At 54.3% G+C, this 14,970-nt stretch overlaps 1 protein-coding gene across 9 annotated transcripts in view; it reads right to left on the reverse strand.

Annotated features, from left to right (window-relative positions):
* CARMIL1 (capping protein regulator and myosin 1 linker 1) overlaps nucleotides 1-14,970 on the reverse strand; it is a 349,297-nt gene that overhangs the window by 322,266 nt on the left and 12,061 nt on the right. The window lies entirely within an intron of this gene.

Genomic DNA, 14,970 nt, shown 5'->3' on the forward strand with positions numbered 1-14,970 from the left:
CCACTCTCTGGCCTTAAAGAAAGAGTACTTTTATTTTTTAATTTATGTTGTTTTGTCCTTTTGAGTCACACCCAGAGATGCTCAGGGGTTATTCCTGGCTCTGCACTCAGTAATTACTTCTGGTAGTGCTTGGGGGACCATATGGGATGCCGGGGATCGAACCCAGGTCAACCGCATGCAACTGAGCTGTCACTCCAGTCCCAGAAGTGTACTTTTAAAGATCGTTAAGGGGCTGGAGTGATATGGCACAGAGGATAGGGCGTTTGCCTTGCACGTGGCCGACCCAGGTTTGATTTCCAGCATCCCATATGGTCCCCTGAGCACTGCCAGGAGTGATTCCTGAGTGCAGAGCCAGGAGGAATCCCTGAGCATCTCCAGATGTGACCCAAAAAGGAAAAATAAATAACTAAAGATTGTTAATATTTCTGTGAAAGTACGATTTGTGCTACGTACCAGGACTAAAACATATGCGCACTATAAATATATATATACACACACATATATACATATATATATTTACTAAATTGGTTGTTGTATTTGTGATTTTACTCTACTATTACTAATACAGAGATGGCCAATATAAGGGAATTAAGTAAATATAAAGAAAGAAGTTCGTCATATTTTTTATTCCAAGTACTGAGTGTCTTGGGCTAAAGCGATGGCACAGCGGGTAGGTAGGGCATTTGCCTTGCACACGGCTGATCCAGGTTCGATTCCTCCATCCCTCTCAGAGAGCCCAGCAAGTTACCCAGAGTATCCCGCCCTCACAGCAGAGCCTGGTAAGCTCCCCGTGGCATATTCGATATGCCAAAAACAGTAACAACAAGTCTCACAATGGCGACATTACTGGTGCCCGCTCAAGCAAATCAATGAGCAATGACAGTGACAGTGACAGTGACCTTCCTGAGAGCCAGAGAGATGATGGTTATAACCTTGACATGTTTTTTCCTCCCTGGTTGGCTAATCTGTAAAGCGCCGGAAGTAGAGATGATAACAATCCAAAGAGAGAGACGCAAGCTCGAACATACAGTTCCTCCAGGTGAAAGAGAAAATATGGAAATTAAAAAGTTGTTGGCTTTCCTGACTTCTGAAAAAGAACCACTGCCCGAGAGATGCTGGTTGGGTCTGCATGGAAGGCAAGCATCTGTGAGGTCAGACGGCTCAAGGTTCTGAGAACAGAGAAATGGAGACAGCCACGCCGGGGAAATGCAGGTGAGGGGCCTTGGGTTAGGGCACACATGTTCACCTGTGCGGAGCAGGTAAGACCCCTAGTTTTGGAGACTAGAGCAGCCAGGGTTTCCTCTGGTGTAGACAGGCATACCTCAGCTCTTATTGGGCTGTACAGATAAATACATATTTTTTAATTAAACAAATTAATGGTTCCTGCGACCCTGCATCAAGTCTACAGGAACTAGTTTTCAGTTTCCATGATGGCATTTTGTAATAATATTTTTGAATTAAGTCACAGGCTTTTTTTCTTCAGACATGCTGTTGCACACTGCGGCATGTAAACAGAATTTATTGTGGTCTGGGAAACCCTGAAGCTCACAGGACTCCCTTTCTTGCCATATTTGCTTTTTCGGGGTGTCACAACCAAACCCGAAACCTTTCCAAGGTGCCCCATAAACTACAAGGGTCGAGGAACAGAACCAACCAATGGGGCAGGGCGGGCTGGCCTGGGTGTGCCCATCACTGAGTGTGAAATGGGAAGTGACAGTTCCCATGACGGAGACATCCACTCTAATTCCATCACACGCAAGAAACGCAGTGACATCTGCACCCACCTAACGAGGGCCTCTCTGCAGAAACACGCATGAGTGACCACCAGGACGGAAAGAGTGTGGCACGCGGGTCAGGTGCATCTGGCTCAAAGTGCATCTGTCTGGGCTGGCGGAATAGCACAGTAGGTAGGGCATTTTGCCGTGCACGCAGCCAACCCAGATTCGATTCCCAGCATCCCACAGGGTCCCCCAAGCACCGCCAGGAGTAATTCCTGAGTGCAGAGCCAGGAGTAGCCCCTGAGCATCGCCAGGTGTGACCCAGAAAGCAAAAGAAAAAGAAAATAAGAAAGTGCATCTGTCTCTGGCCCCATGAGTGCCAAAACCGCACAGACAGGAGAGCAATCAGTGTCTGGGCTCGCAGAGCGGGAGATACAGTCGGCCCTGAGCACTGGGACTCATGTTTCTGAGGCATCCACAGGGCCTGGTGCCACGGCAGCGCAGAGGGAGCCCCTGTCCTCGGGAAGCAGCCATCCCACCTCGGGCAGGAAAGGGGCAGGACGGGGAGCAGTGCTCGGCGGCGCCAGGCAGAGAGGAGATGAGCGAGACCCGGGGCACAGGCGTCATCCCCACCAGGCGAGACCCCTCGGCCGGGTCCTGCAGCTGCAGCCGCGCTCTCCGCCCTCCCTGCACCCCTGCCCCTGCACCAAGCTCAGGGGAAGACGGGCCGTGCCAGACGAGGCTGCCAAGCCAGGGCACTGCCCGGGCCCCGGGGAACACACCAGCTGGGCCTTGAGGCTCCAGGTGCGGGTGGTTTTCCTAGGCAAACATTCTGGGTACACCGTGAAAAGAGGGGTGCGTGGGGCAGAGGGCTTGAAAGCAAAGGGTCATGCAGAACGCGCGCCCCATTCCCAAGCACCAGGCCACTCATTCGAGAAAAAAAAAAAAATCCTGGCTCTGCTCTGGGTCAGGCCCAGTCTTCCGCTTCCTATTGCTGTTTCTGGGATCCTTGGTTGGGGCCAGGTTCTCACCCAGAAATGCTCGAAGAGTTCTGAGCGAACCCCAAATTATTATTTTGTTCAGGGGCCACACCAGCAGCGACCAGGGCTTACTCCTGGCTTGGTGCTCAGGAATCACTCCTGGAGATGCCCAGGGGACCTTCTGGGATGCAGAGGATCAAACCCAGGCCAGCCGCGTGCGAGGCGAGCGCCCTCTCTGCTGAACCATCGCCCCAGCCCGAAGGGTCACTCTGGGGCTCTGCAGCGGGTTGAACTGACCCGTGAGTCGACGCCAGTGAATCTCAGATTTCCGTGTGCGCTGCACGATGACCCAAAGGGCCTGAGAAAACAGACTGCTGGATCCGCCCCTGAGACTCACACTCCACGGGCCCATGAATCTGCATTTCTCCAAGTTCTCAGGAGCACCTGAGACACTGACGTTCTTGGTCCACACATTCTCTATGTGGGCTCTTGCCACACAGGCTAGCACAAGCTCTAGCTCTGCGGGCCTGGGAAAGGTGGGGGGAGAGGGTCCACCTAGAGCGGGGTCGGCGTAGCCCGGAGAGTGCAGGGGTGCAGCGGGGACCGGAGGCCTGCTTTCTGCTTACGTGCTCCAAGAACTTGGCGCTCCAGGGCAGTGTGTTGTGGCTTTGTTATGTTTGGGTTTTGTTTTCTTCCTTTCCCCACAAAGTGGGGGCAGGAGGGCAAAGAAGTGTGGGAACTTGGGGGCTGGAGTGATAGCACAGCAGGCAGGGCGTTTGCCTTGCACACGGCCGACCCGGGTTCGATTCCCAGAATCCCATATGGTCCCCTGAGCACCGCCAGGAGTAATTCCTGAGTGCACAGCCAGGAAAAACCCCTGTGCATCGCTGGGTGTGACCCAAAAATAAAAAAAAAAAAAGAAAGAAAGAAAAAGAAAGAGGTGGAGGAACTTCTGACAGGGCACATTGAAACCCACAGGTGAAACTCACTGGCCGCCTTCAGAACCAGACAAACCCAATTGGCTACAATATTGGTCTGACTTTATTAGATATCAGTTATCTAAACACTAAAAATAAGCAGTCTTGGGACTGGGGCAACAGTACAGCAGGTAAGGCCAGGTTCGATCCCAGCCACCCCATATGGCCCCCAAGTTCCGCCAGGAGCAACCCCTAAGTCTTGAGCACCAACGGTGTGGCAAAAAATAAAAAGGGGTGGGGGTCAGGAGATGGCAGCATCTGGGTCAGGGGGTGTAGCCCACTGGTACCACACACACCTATCATGCGTGACCCTGAGTTTGGGGTCACACTGCAAAACAAAAAAAAAAAAAAAAAAAAAAACAAGGGCTTGAAGTCTGATATATTGGGGCTGGAGCAATAGCACAGCGGGTAGGGCGTTTGCCTTGCAAGCGGCCGACCTGGATTCGATTCCCAGCATCCCATAGGGTCCCCTGAGCACCGCCAGCGGGTAATTGCTGAGTGCAGAGCCAGGAGTAACCCCTGTGCATCGCCAGGTGTGACCCAAAAAGGAAAAAAAAAAGAGTGGGTGGGATGGAGGGGAGGCTTACTGGGGACATTGGTGGTGGAGAACGGGCACTGGTGGAGGGATGGGAGATGGGAGTTTGACCACTGTATGACTGAAACTCAATCATGAAAGGTTTGTAACTTTTGTATCTCACAGTGATTCAATAAAAAAAAAAAAGGCGGGGGCAAGGAGACGTATATTCTTAACTTATTAGATAATGAAGGTTCTTGGCTCCACTAGCCATAGTAATGTAGAACCGTATATTTAAAACCATAAAGACATAGTGACAGCTGGGTATGTAGCCGCGCACCGCTGTTTGGGAGCCAGTCATCTAAGCCTGAGGTCCAACAGGCCGTGACACAGGGCAGTGCCTGAAGACATTTCTAGTCAGCACAATTGTCACCTGGGTGGCAGAGGTCAGGGGTGACAGGAAATATTCCAAAGGGCCCAGCTTCTTAAATAGGGGAACTTCTTAAATATGTGTAACTGAGTGTGTGTGTGTGTGTGTGTGTGTGTGTGTGTGTGTGTATGTGTGTGTGTGTGTGGGTTCATGAAAAACTCAGCAACAGCCAAAGGGTCCTGAAGATGCCACCAAATTCATTCAAAATCAAACCTGTCGCAGACCCCGGTTTTCTGACAGTGCTCCCCCACCTGTATTTCCTGGCCAAAAAAAGGGGTCACGGGTGGAAAATGTTGTAGTGGCCCTGTTCCCAGCATCCACAGAGCTGAGGCCGAGAAGCCTGAATACAGAGTGACTGGCCGAGCCTGGAGACAGCTCACCTGGGGGCCGCCCGACGCAGGCAGCGAGAGCAGCTTAGAAGAGAAGCTGGAGTCAGGCCCCCGGCCCTGAGATGAGCCGGATCACGCACAATGCCAGGGTGCAGCCTGCCGGGGACACGGAGCACTGGCAATAGCGGCCCCGGAGGGCCAGCAAAGCCCATGGGGACGACCTGCTGGAGTGGGGTGGAGATGGTGACTTGAGTGAAAGTGAGGCATGAGCACTTCCGCACCCACTCAGAGGTGCAGTGAAAAGGGGGCGGGGGGGGGGGGCATGTCCCGTCCCGCAGGACTTGGTCAACATGGGTAGCCGGGAGAGGGTGCGCGAGTGAAAAGGAAACAGTCACAAGGAGAAAGACAGACACAGACAGACACAGAAGAATGGGAGCAAGCTCCAATTTTATTTCTCTTAAGCTAGTTTCTTATAGTTGATTACATGAGGAAGTGGGCAGATGGGGGGAATAGCAAAGAATGCAAAAGTTTAATGACACTGGAGGTAGGCCCTGATGGCAGTTACCCTGGACGTTGTTCTGCAACCTCCAAAAGGTACTTTGATATTTTCCCCAAGAAGCGGTTGTTCCTTAGTTACAGGTCAGGTTGTACTGGCATATTGGTTCCCAGGCTTTGGTTCCTGGAGGTTCCCAGGCATTAGCTCCTGCAGGGGCACCCCCACAAAAAAATGCCGAGCATCTTCCTGGAGGTAAACCCCCCCCCCGCAAAAAAAAAAAATGCCCGGCATCTTTCTTCAACAAGATTTCTCAAAAGCAACGCGTGCTCTTTCGGAGTAGCGGGATACAAAGAAGCCTAACCTATTTCAGGCACCAATCAATACGGCCTTCACATCGCTCAGAGCAGAGAAAACAATGAGACAAGCATCTTGCCCCGGCCAGGAAGTGCTAGAAGGGAGCCAGACTCCCGGAATCCTTCCAGCAAACACTCAGACATCGATGACTGCAGAGATTCAATCAGTCTCTGGTGAGTCGTGCCAGGGATCTTGCCCACAAAGGGAAACTTTCGAGCCATCCCTGCGCTCCCGTCCCACCCCGACCCCATAGAGGCCTTTATTTGTTTAGTGTTTTTTTTTTTGGAGGGGGGAGGTTGGTTTTTTTTGCTTTTTGAGTCACACCCAGCGATGCTCAGGGGTTTCTCCTGGCTCAGCACTCAGGAATTACTCCCGGCAGTGCTGGGGGACCCTATGGGATGCTGGAGATTGAACTCGGGTCAGCCGCATGCAAGGCAAATGCTCTACCTGCTGTACTATCGATCTGCCCCCCCATAGAGATCTTGGGCACCCTCTGTTCCTCCACCCTCCAACAGGACGGTGAGATGGACCGATGACTTCCTGTATCATCAAGATTTTTAAAAGTATTTGAAGGGATTAGAGTGATAGCACAGGAGGTAGGGTGTTTACCCTGCATGCCACCAACCCTGGTTCAATTCCCAGCATCCCATAGGGTCCCCCAAGCACCACCAAGGGTAGTTCCTGAGTGCAGACTCAGGAGCAATCCCTGAGCATCGCTGGGTATGACCCAAAAAAAGAAAAAAATTAAAAGTATTTGGAATCATGCACCATTTAAAATCATGCACGATTTAAAAGGGTTACATAGACTATGTCATTTAGTATTTGCAAAATTAATCCGTGAAGTCTGTTCTCCGACTGTGCCCATTTTATAGATGAGGAGGATGAGGCAACAAGCACGTGAATAACTTCGCCAGGATTAAACACAGGCAAACAGCTGTTTCAGGGGCGGGAGAGAAAGCACAGCAGGTCAGGGGCTTTCCTTGATGCAGCTAACCTGGGTTCCATCCTCAATGGTTCCCAGAGCCCTGCCCTGAGTAAGAACTGGGTTCTGCCCAGTATGGCCCCAAATGAGACAAAAAAACAACAACAACAGTAGTTTCAGAATCCAAACTCAAACAGGTGGATCCAGAAATCCAGAGAAAGATGCAGGAAGAGCAGGAAGTAGAGATATCTGAAGAGACACCCACCAGAGACAGGACAGGAAGTCAGGCACTGGCCTTGCACACAGCCAGCCCCCACTTGAACCCCCAGCACTGCAAACGCTGGCTTGAGGCTCAAACACCGCCAGGAATAGGCCCTGAGCACCTCCAAAGATGAAATAAATAAAAATGAAGTGTCTGAGGGTATTTTGTGATTAAAATAATAATAATAATAATAATAATAATAACTCCTAAATGTGAGGCTAAATTATCCCACCAGCTGCACTCTCTGGACCATGAAGATGTCACATGCTATTCTGATGGCGGGAGGCTCGGCAATGCCCCAGAAGCAGAGAGCGAGTCAGAGGGAGGGCGGGGGCGTGGGGGGACACGCTCCCTGCAGACACACCAGGACAGCCGGCATATGTCAGGCGCACAGACAGACGCCACAGCCAGAAGCTCCGCGGAGAGCGCACACATGGGACAGTGCTGAAGAATTCCAAGTGACAAGGTGCTAACAGGCCCCTCTGCCCAGACGTCCTGCTCGTCACCTCCAGTGCCGGGCAGGGAAGGTCCCGGCACTCAGGCCTGGCGGAGAGAGAGAAACTGAACAGAGATGCCCCGACCCGATGTCCGTGGAGGCCACTTAGAAGTGGAGACGAAAAGGATTCGGGGTTGTTAAACCCCGCTAGGAAAACACGAGCGACACGGACTCCCCACACAGGCAAATGGCCGGGAGGGAAAAGCTCCCAGAGACTCCTGGTTAACCCGCAGCTGACGGGTTGTGAGGGGACTGTGAGATCTGAGTAAGAAGCGGGAACCAAACACATGTGTGCGCGCGTACACACACACATGCCAAACACATGTGTGCCCGCATACACACACACGCCAAACACATGTGTGCTTGCATACGCACACGCCAAACACATGTGCGCCCACATACACACACGCCAAACACATGTGTGGCGGGGAAACACATACACACGCCAAACACATGTGCACCCTCATGCATACACACCAAACACATGTGCACCTATGTACACACACCAAACACACGTGTGCCTGCGTACACACACACAAAACACATGTGTGCCCTCCTACACACACCAAATACATGTGTGCCTGCATACACATGTGCCAAACTCGTGCACACACACACACCAAACACGTGTGCCTGCGTTCACACACACACCAAACATATGTGCGCCCGCGTACACACATACACACACACACACACACACACACACGCCAAGGATTAGGCAAAGTCCACCTCTGCTGCCTTGCTTTCATTTTCATCTGCACGTGGCGTCACGGTGCTTCAGAGACGTTGGTGCACCAACGTTGTCCCAAGACCGGCAGCACTTTCGCTCTTCCGACAGGCCAGGCCCAGAGAGCCGCCCCGCCCTCTCGAGCAAGGACTTAAAAAGACAAGAGGCGGGAGCAAGGGGAGCGGGACAGAAGTCTTTTCTCTTGGGGGCGGGGGTGGTGGTCTCCTGGGCCCCCCAGTGTGGCTCAGGGGTTATTCCTGGCTCTGTGCTCGGGAGGGGTCTCTGGAAGTCCCCGGGGGAGCAGAGGCAGGCCAGGGTCAGGGGGCGCCTTGCGGCCTGCACTCTCTCCGCTCGAGACATTCTGCTTGACAGATTGCCGGTGATAACCTGCGGCAGGTTCAGGGACGGAGAGTGCCCACTGGGGACGCCTCGCTACCCAGACTGGCCTGGGGGGCCCTGGGGGCGGGGCCGCTACCAAGCAGCAGAGGCTGTCTGCGGTCTCAGGAACTTCTCCGCGTCGGCCCCTCCCGGGACTAACATGAGCTGGAAGGCAGAACGGTCCTCCGGTCCCCCGTGCTCTTCTGGGGCAGCCAGGAGGGGCTCCTGGAGAGGCACAGCCTACCTGCCATTGCTAGGACGAATGACAAGGACGTCCCATGGACCCGGGTGCAATCACAGCATCACCTGTGATCCCGGGGGTCACTCCTGAGCACAGAGGCAGGATCAGACCCGAGCATCCCCACCTGTGGCCCAAAAAGTGAAGATAGAAAGAAAGGAGGGGAGGGAGGAAGGGAGGGAGGGAGGGAAGGATGGAAGGAAGGAAGGAAGGAAGGAAGGAAGGAAGGAAGGAAGGAAGGAAGGAAGGAAGGAAGGAAGGAAGGAAGGAAAGAAGGAAGGAAGAAAGGAAGGAAGGAAGGAAGGAAGGAAGGAAGGAAGGAAGGAAGGAAGGAAGGAAGGAAGGAAGGAAGGAAGGAAGGAAGGAAGGAAGGAGGGAGGGAGGGAGGGAGGGAGGGAGGGAGGGAGGGAGGGAGGAGAGAGGGAGGGAGGAAGGGAGGGAGGGAGGGAGGGAGAGAGGGAGGAGAGAGGGAGGGAGGAAGGGAGGGAGGGAGGGAGACTGAACCCCAGAAGGAGTGAAGATAAAATGAGAAGCCGGCCGTGCCTTCAGGGTGTGAGTGAGGCACAGGCAGAAAAGGGGGACATGAGGGTGGGTTGGCAGCTACAGGCGGGAAGAAGGGATGTGTGACTTGGGAGACTAAGCCCCGGAAGTCAACTGCTGCCTTCAGAACTTTCTGGAGGAAAAGTGCCGTCTCCTTCCATCAGGGTACACTAAAACCTCAGCTAAGACCCAGCTGAGCAGCTCTGCCCTGCATATTAGTGGGGGGTGGGGGGGGCAGCAGGCAGGGGTCTTAATTACAAGCCAAGGAAGGAGAGTGCCCAGGGCCTTCCTGTTTGCAAACGGAGTGCTCCCACTTATCTGAGCTGTCAAGGACCCGAAGGAAGAGAATCCCAGCAGAGCGCAAAGATCAAAGATCTAAATTACACAATCGAGTCTTAGCTTAGCTTGGTCAGCCAAGGAACAAAGCTGAGGCTGAGTCAGCAGAAGCTGAGCCCCAAGACAATGCCCTTCAAGCCCAGGGCAGTCTCTGGGCCCGAGAGATAGCACAGAGGGTTTGCCTTGCACGTGGCCAACCGGGGTTCAATCCCCGACATCCCATATGGTCCTTCCATGCACGGCCAGGAGTGATTCCTGAGTGCAGAGCCAGGAGGAGCCCCCAGCACCACAAAACAAACAAACAATGTAAGAGCAGAGTCCTCCACTGGGCTCCACAGGCAGGCAGAGGGGGCCCAAGGCGGCAAGGAAAAAAGTGTTGGGGGGGGCGGGGGAGGGGGCGGGGGGGTGGAGCACAGGAACCAGGAGACCCTGAAGCACCTGGCACAAGCCGTTCTGTTCCGCCAAGCAAAATGTTTTTAAGACAATAAAACCGATGAGGTGAGAGAGTGATTCTCTATTGAGATTTCCTGAATAACAATCCGGTGGGAAAGGCCGCTTTTTAAATAAAAAGTCTGTGTGGGGCGGTCATTCCACTTCCAGGGAAAAAGTGCGGGAAGGAAGCATGAGGGTGCGCCCACGCAGGCAGCAAAGTGAGTGACAGCGGGGCGGGGCGGGGGGGGGTGCGTGGATTCCCAGCTGGCTCAAGGGTGAGCCGCGCAGAACTTCCAAATGCAGGCAGATGCAGATTTCCTTGTCACAGAGAGATCTCCCGGGGGCCAGAGAGACAGCATGGCGGGCAAGGCACTTGCCTTGCATACAACCAACCTGGGTTCCATCCCCGGCATCCCACAGGGTTCCCCGAGCACTGCCAGGAGTGATTCCTGAGTGCAGGGCCAGGAGTAACCCGAGCGTCGCCAGGTGTGACCCAAAAAAGCCAAAGAAGAGGAAACTCCACACGGGCTGATGCCATCATCATAGTCGGGCCCCAAGAACTCCTGAGCGGCCGTTAAGGCGGGCAAGGTCAGAGCCGACTTCTGAGCCTGCAGCAGGCAAGCCGGCCACACCAGCTCCAGGGACGCGCAGCCAACACTCGTAACTGTCTCTGAGGACACCCAGGGAGTGAGGGGGGGACAGCAGAATGGCCACATTTGTGTCCTTGGCAAGAAGAAAGAGGATTCATCCCAGCCCTGGCTGAGAACTGGAGCAGCTCTGCCTACAGAGCTAGGTGCAGGGGGTTCCCGCCTTCAGCGCTGAGGGAGCACCTTCCCCCCACTGAGGGAGCACCTTCCCCCACGAGGGAGCACCTTCCCCCCACTGAGGAAGGACCTTCCCTCCCCCCCCCCCCCCCCGCTAAGGCTACACCTTCCCCTATGAGGAGACCCAGAAGGAGCTTTGGGCAGGTGTTGCCCAGGTGTTGGATCACATGCCCTGCAGGGCCCAGGGCCTGGGGTTGGTGCCAGGGGGACCCCTGGAGCCCTTGGTGCTCCTGGGCACATACCAAGAAAAGGAAACTCTAGTTTCAAAACAGAACAGATCAAGGGTAAGGAAAGGGCACCGGGGCAGGGGTGTGGGAGGGAGTGAACGTCTGTATTTACACACAGCACAGGTAGGTCTCGGGGGCCTTCCTGCCCCCTGTTTGGGGCAGGAATTGGGGAAACTGAAATCTGGAGCTAGAGAAGGGACGGCCGGATGGACTGGAGGGCTGAGGGCTGGAGATAAAGACAACGCGCCACACACAAACCAATGCACACAACAGGCATTTCAGAACGGGGGGCGAGAGGAGCTGCAGTGATAGCACAGCGGGGAGGGCGTTTGCCTTGCACCCAGCCAACCCGGGTTCGATTCCCAGCATCCCATATGGTCCCCCGAGCACCACCAGGAATAAATCCTGAGTGTGTGAGCAAGGAGTAATCCCTGTGCTTTGCCGGGTGTGACCCCCCCCCCAAAAAAAGAAAGGGGGGGAGGATAAGGGGAGAGTTACCAATAGAGTTAACAAAAGATACACAAAGTATCTCTTGTTACTCTCCCCACCGATACAGAGCTACAGGAGCCTTGGGCTGAAGGATGCCTGTTCTCGCTGTAACGGTTTCTCCCTCCCCTCCTAGGCGGCCCTAACTGCCCGGTGGGTATCTGCCCTGGCTAGCTCCCAGAGGCTGGGAAAGAGTTATCTCCTTCACAACAATGAAAAGGGCCTGGAGGCGGCAGGACATGCCTCAGCTTTGGCCCAAGGTCATTTGACCCCGCACCCGTCCCTACCGGAGAAGAAACTGGGGCAGCTGCGGGCGCCCGAGAATGTGAACCCGGGCTCAGATAACCAGCTCCAGTTGGCCGCAAGCCCCTTCTAGAAACCTCTGCCAGGCCCCCGGCCCGCTGCCCCCATGCCAGCCCCGAGCAGGCTCCAGTTTGGACGCAGGGGTGCCCCTGAAGGACTCAGAGCCGGATGCCCTCCAGGTCCCCCCCTGCGGGGAGGGCCCCCCTCCTTTCCCTTGCAAAGCCTGGCTGCCGGCCCTTTTCTGAGGCTTGTTTTTCTGCACTCCTGTAACTTCACCCAGGCGCTTTGAAAATTACCTATGCACTGAATTGAAAGTGATCCTCAAAAGTTGAGACTCCGAATGGTCGGGAGAGAGCTGAACGCCTCAAGTTACCCCAAAGCTGGGCCCTGATCTCCCGCAGGGGTGAAGCCTGAGGCCCCTACAGGGATTTGTCAGGGTGGGGGGTGGGAAGATGCAGGGCTGGAGCCAATCCACAAGCACTTACTGTGAATTTCATTCTTTCTGTAAAATGTGGCAGGTTTTCTTTCTTTCTTTCTTTCTTTTTTTTTTTAATAGCACCCAGCTATGCTCAGGGCTTACTTACTCCTGGTTTCTGTGCTCAGAAATCATTCCTGGCAGGCTGGGGGACCACATGTGGGTGCCAGGGATAGAACATGGGTCAGCCATGGGCAAGTGCCCTACCCACTGTGCCATCTCTTTAGCCCCTTCAGTCTTACCTTTAGCTTAACTACTGGAATGAAACACACACACACACACACACACACACACACACAGAAAGCGTGGCACTAAATTGTATACATTTGGAGATCAGCAATGAGCTCCAAAGGGCTGTCAGGATCACCCCCTTCTGTGCTGAACCGAGAACTAAGCCCCCCATGCCCCCACCCTGCCCCACTGCCAGCTCTGCTTCTCTGGAAGCATCCTGAGATTGCAAAGTGAGATATTTTAAAACTGTGATACAGAGAAAAGAGAGTTTCCCTAAACTGTTTAGACAAAACAAAATTCAACCTCTCCTTCTCTTTCGTTCTTGTTTATTTGTTTTGTTTTGGGGGCACACCTGGTGGTGCTCAAAGCTTCCTCCGGGCTGGCTCTGTGTGTTTATTTTTCTGGGAGGTGCTCAAGGGACCAGGAATCGGAAGTGTGCCAGAAACCGAAAGTGAGTGGGCCCTGTGGAAGGCAAGCGCTTACCCACTATACCGTCTGGCCAGAACCTCGCTTTCTTTCATCTGTGTGGTTTTCTGTGTTTAGGCCACACACAGGGGGCCCAGAGGCTACTCCCAGCCCTGAGCTCAGGAGCCACGAGGTGCAGGGAGCAAAGCTGCAATCCCGGCCTCCTGGATGCAAAGCACGTGGTCCAGCCCAGCGAGCTGGAGATGGCTAAAATGCACAAGAGAGACAGACAGACAGACAGAGACAGAGAGGAAGGAAGGAAGGAAAGAAGGAAGGAAGGAAGGAAGGAAGGAAGGAAGGAAGGAAGGAAGGAAGGAAGGAAGGAAGGAGGGAGGGAGGGAGGGAGGGAGGGAGGGAGGGAGGGAGGGAGGGAGGGAGGGAGGGAAGGAGGGAGGGAGGGAGGGAAGAAAGGAGGGAAGGAAGGAGGGAAGGAGGGAAGGTGCGAAGGAGGGAAGGAGGGAAGGAAAGAGGGAGGGAGGAAGGAAGGAAGGAAGGAAGGAAGGAAGGAAGGAAGGAAGGAAGGGAGGGAGGGAGGGAGGGAGGGAGGGAGGGAGGGAGGGAGGGAGGGAGGGAGGGAGGGAGGGAGGGAGGGAGGAAGGAGTGAGTTTAAAGAACAGAGTGGCACAGTGGGAGGAAGAGGTAAGCCAACCCTGGTTCCAGCTGCCTGGCGCTGCCTCCCGGCTGGCAGCTCTCCTGACCCGGAAGTCCTGCTTCTGGCCCATTTTTATCAGGGGTGTGGAAGAACAAGGTGCTGGCAACTGAAATAACCCAAATTCCAGAAAGAACCAGCAAAAACCAAGCCCGAGCCAGGAGCGACACATTCCTCCCGCAGACGGGCACGGCAGGGTGGGCGCCGGGGCTCGGGCTGGCGTCCTCCGGACAGGATTCTCCTCTCAACTATCAGCCCTCGAAACTTCTGTAAAGAAGTTCTGGTTTGGTTTGGTGTTTACGAAGTCTGGGCAGGAGCTGGAGGAACAGCCCAGCGGCTGAGGCGCTCGCCTCGCCTGTGGCCAGGCTGGGTCTGGTCCCCGGCACCACACGTGGTTCCCTGAGCCCTGCCAGGAGCGACCCCTGGATGCACAGCCAGGAGAAAGCCCTGAGCACTGCCGAGGGTGGCCCCCAAAACAAACATAACATAAAATCATTCAAAAAAAAATTTTTTTAAAGGGCCAGAGCAATAGTACAGTGAGTAGGGCATCTGCCTTGCACGAGACCGACCTGGGTTCGATCCCCGGCATTCCATAGGGTCGCCCGAGGAGCCCAGGAGTAATTTCTGAGTGCAGAGCCAGGAGTAACCCCTGAGCATTGCCAGGTGTGACCCAAAAAGCAAAAAATAAAAATAAAAAATAACAAAGCAATGCAAAAACTGCAGCTACATTTTGAAGTAACAGAACAATGTCTAAGCAGAGCAGACTGTGGCTTCCAGGGACCAGAGAAGAAACTGTGGGTCTCTTCTCCCAAATGTCAAGATGAGGAAGGGCCAGGAAAAACCCCAGAGCCCCTGGAGCCAGCGGCCCTCTCCCGACCATTCTATCATTTTGCAAGAGAGAACTCGGACAAGCTTCTGTGCAAGGTTCACTGCGTGCAAATCTGTATGATCGCAAAATGAAGGGGCTCGTGGAAAAAACGACAAAAACATTTTGCTTTGCTGGGGGTGGGGGAAAGGCGCCAGGGATCGAACCTGGGGCTCTCACGTGCAAAGCGTGAGGCCCGTCCTGTGAGCCTTCTCCCGTGCCTAAGAACACAGTCTGAAACGGCCAGCTGATGGCCACGCTGGGTGAAGGGCCCATTCCAGAGGGGAGAAAGGAATCACCTAAGAAGCCCAGACTC

Source organism: Sorex araneus, chromosome 2, assembly GCF_027595985.1.
Source record: "Sorex araneus isolate mSorAra2 chromosome 2, mSorAra2.pri, whole genome shotgun sequence".
NCBI lineage: Eukaryota > Metazoa > Chordata > Mammalia > Eulipotyphla > Soricidae > Sorex > Sorex araneus.